This window comes from Chiloscyllium plagiosum, chromosome 3 (genome assembly GCF_004010195.1).
Source record: "Chiloscyllium plagiosum isolate BGI_BamShark_2017 chromosome 3, ASM401019v2, whole genome shotgun sequence".
Taxonomy (NCBI): Eukaryota; Metazoa; Chordata; class Chondrichthyes; order Orectolobiformes; family Hemiscylliidae; genus Chiloscyllium; species Chiloscyllium plagiosum.
The window spans coordinates 127,843,320-127,847,388 of NC_057712.1; the positions used below are offsets into that span (position 1 = coordinate 127,843,320).

At 42.3% G+C, this 4,069-nt stretch overlaps 1 protein-coding gene across 1 annotated transcript in view; it reads right to left on the bottom strand.

Annotated features, from left to right (window-relative positions):
* Positions 1 to 4,069, bottom strand: part of LOC122548527 (calpain-1 catalytic subunit-like) — a gene marked incomplete at its 3' end in the record, with an annotated part of 75,138 nt that overhangs the window by 51,898 nt on the left and 19,171 nt on the right. The gene's annotated exons all lie outside the window — the stretch shown is intronic.

The window sequence follows — 4,069 nt, forward strand, 5'->3', positions numbered from 1 at the left end:
GACAGTGAGGAAGGATTTGGCAGGTTACAGCGGGATATAGATAAGCTGCAGAACTGGGCAGAAAGGTGGCAAATGGAGTTCAATGTAGCTCAGTGTGAGGTGATTCACTTTGGTAAGAGTAACAAAAAGATGGGGTACTGGTATAATGTTCGGATACTTGGTAGAGTGGATGAGCAGAGGGATCTTGGTGTCCATGTCCACAGATCTCTGAAAGTTGCCACCCAGGTAAATAGTGCGATGAAGAAGGCATATGGCGTACTGGCTTTTATTGGTAGAGGAATTGAGTTCCGGAATCCTGAGGTCATGTTGCAGTTGTATAAGACTCTGGTGCGGCCGCATCTGGAGTATTGTGTGCAGTTTTGGTCGCCATACTATAGGAAGGATGTGGAGACACTGGAACGGGTGCAGAGGAGGTTTACTAGGATGTTGCCTGGCATGTTAGGAACATCTTATGAGGAAAGGCTGAGGCACTTGGGTCTGTTTTCATTGGAGAAAAGAAGGTTTAGGGGTGGCTTAATAGAGGTGTACAAGATGAGTAGAGGTTTAGATAGGGTTGACCATGAGAACCTTTTTCCATGTATGGAGTCAGCTATTACTAGGAGGCATAGCTTTAAATTAAGAGATGGTAGGTATAGGACAGATGTTAGGGGTAGATTCTTGACTCAGTGACTCGTGAGTTCATGGAATGCCATGCCAGTGGCATTGGTGGACTCTCCCTCTTTATGGGCATTTAAACGGGCATTGGATAGGCATATGGAGGATAGTGGGCTAGTGTAGGTTAGGTGGGCTTGGATCGGCGCAACATCGAGGGCCAAAGGGCCCATACTGCGTTGTATTCTTCTATGTTCTATGTTCTATTCCTCCTACTGAAATACATAACCTCACATTTCCCCACATCATCGAGTCATAGAGATGTACAGCATGGAAACAGCCCCTTCGGTCCAACTCATCCATGCCGACCAGATATCCGTACTTAATCTTGTCCCATTTGCCAGCACCCGGCCCTTTTCCCTCCAAACCCTTCCTATTCATATACACAGCCTCCGCCACTTCCTCTGGCAGCTCATTCCATACATGTACCACCCTCTGTGTGAAAAAGTTGCCCCTTAGGTTCCTTTTATATCTTTCCCCTCTCACCCTAAACATATTCCCTCTCGTTCTGGACTCCCGGGAAGAGACCTTGTATATTTATCCTATCCATGCCCCTCATGATTTTATATATCTCTATAAGGTCACCTTTCAGCCTCCGACACTCCAGGGAAAACAGCCCCACCCTATTCAGCCTCTCCCTGTAGCTCAAATCCTCCAACCCTCCAAGATCCTTGTAAATCTTCTACTCCATCTGCCACATTTCTCTCCCACTCACTTAAACCCTCTATGCCCCTCTGCTAACGTTTTGAGTCACGCTCAGTACTGGTCTTCCCATTTATTCTTGTGTACTCTACAGACATGAAAAACTGTGGTGAGTGGTTACAGCTCAAGGAAATTTTGGTCAGATTTTATGAGCTGCAGAGACTGTGACGTATCAAGGAGGGAGAGAGATACCTGGACACTTTATTCCAGCAAGTGGTCACACTCCTTTAGGATCTCTATGTTTGGGTCAGTGGTGTGGGACAGGAGTGAGTGACCACAAGTGAGAGGTGGGAAGGGAAACCCGAGAGTTGGAAAAGGTCAGGCCCTTTGCAATTCGTTAACAGGTTTGATGTTCTCTCGTCTTGTTTGATTGAGAGCAGGACCTGTGGGATGGATGAGTGAGATGACCATTGGTACAGGAGTTCATTTGCCTGGGGAAGCCAAAAGGAATGTATTGGTGGTAGGGTACAGCATATTCAGGGAGATTGACACTGTTCTGCGCAGCAAAGAATGTGAGTCCAGTGCCAGGGTTCAGGATATCAGGCAGGGCATTGGTAATGACATGGCGGTGAGCCCTCTGTTAATTAAACCAGACACCCAGAAAAGCTCACCTCGCCTCATAATCTGTTAAAATATAAGTGACAGAGAACTCCCAAATTCCACTATTTAATAAAAAAATCATTAATTTATTCTTTAACTCTTTAAAGTGAACATTAAACAACAACTATTCACAAATCTAAGCCTCCCCTTTCTCTTAACTGCATATTGTCTGCCTTCAGCTCTATAACAATATACTGTTCCAATAAAACACTTATTAAAATTACATCAACTTAATTTCAAAACTATACAGCAGTTGTCATCATCGGTGTCTTTCTTCTTCCGGCTGAAGATCTCCCTGCATCATCTTTTTTTTAATCTCAAATATGTTTGATATAAAAAGATACCTTTGATAGAGAGTGTTTCAATGGCAATTGCTCTGTCTGATTTTTCATACTCGCCAACATCAGATCTTATCATTGGTTCAATGTTGGCAAAACAATAAATTCAAACACGATTGGGTTTTAGTATCCTGGGGCATAATTTAAACTGAGTGGTTAAATTCAAATTGTTGTCAAAACAGCAACCAACTCAGGTATCCATTTCACAGCCAAATGTTACATATTTTCAATTTTCCAGTACATGCTGAGACTGCTATCTGTTCATAGCACAGGTGCTTGTCAGCTCTCAGTGCAGAACAGTATTCACTCTCCCTTAAAGGTACTGAGCATGCCTTTGACTTCACAACAAGAAGGATCCAGTTGTCATTGTCCATGGAGATACCAACAGTAAGGTAGAACTAGGAAAGACATTCCATTAAATTCAGAACCTCAAAGATACTAACCTCTAGAGTCTTACCTGCAAACTGGCAGAGGGTAAAGACAATTGGAGAGAGATGAATGTGTGGCCAAAGAGATTGGATTGTGAGAACTGGCCTCCAGTTCAGGGAGCAGTGTCAATACTGGGGAGCATGGACCTGGACCGCAGAAACAGTCTACACCTGAACCAGACTAGGGCTGGGGTTCCAGTGAATCACATAACTCGGGAAGTCTTAAAACTTGGGAGTTTTAAACTAAATGATGAAGGAAGAGATCAAATTTTGCAAGACATGGTAAATCAAAGAGCAGGATCAAAGCAAGAGAAAACTGTATTCGTTTTAAGAAATGAAACAAAAAACTGTCACAGCAAGGTTAGAGAGCAGAGAATGTAAGAGTAAATTCACAGGCCTAAGGACAAATCTAAAGGCTTTGTATCTGAGTGAATATTTGAATTTAAGCAACACAGATGAACTAATTTTGCAATGAGGAAGAAATTAGTTTGACCTGACGGCTATTACAAAGGCATGACTTCAGGATGACCGAGCATGGGATCAAAGTGCACAGAACGTAACGGAAAGACAGGACCTGGAAACAGGCGGAGGGATTGCTAATCAATCATGTTAGAGCACGCCAAACAGCGATGACCTTATTTCAGGAAACAGGGATGTAGAAATAGTTTGGGTAGAGATGGGGAATAATAAAGGCAACTATTTTGTGTATTAGAATTGGACAGGCTTCCATAACAACACGATAGGATGGAGCAGAAAGGAAGTAAGAAGGGAATTTTGTCAGAAAGGTACAACAATAATAATGGGGGGTTTTATTTTATGAAGAGACTGAAAAATCAAGGTGGACAATGGTAGCCTGGGTGAGGAGTTCACAGAATGTTTCCAAGATAGTTTCTTAAAACAGCGTGTTCTGAAGCTGACTCCTGAGCGGGCTATTCAACTGGGAGGGTTCAAAAAGATGGAATTCATTAACGACCTTATTGTCAATGTCCTTTTTAGTAGCAGTGATCACAATATGATTGCATTTTACATTCAGTTTGAGGGAGAAAGGGATGGATCCAAGACAAGTATTTTAAACTTAGAAAATGGAAATTAACAACAGTGTCACCTTGGCTGGCGAAACAGGTTAAGGAAGAAGTCATTAGAGATCCCTGGTAGGCATTTGAGAGGTTATTTCAACATACACAGAATAAATGCATTCACATGAACTAGAAATGTAAAGGTAAGACTGTCGTTAGCAAAACAGATATTGAAGATAGTAACAAACTTGCAAAGGTGGTTAGGTTAGGAGAATTAACTGCACAAAAAGGAACTGCAAATAATGACCGGAAGATTAATAAAGAATGCAAAAAA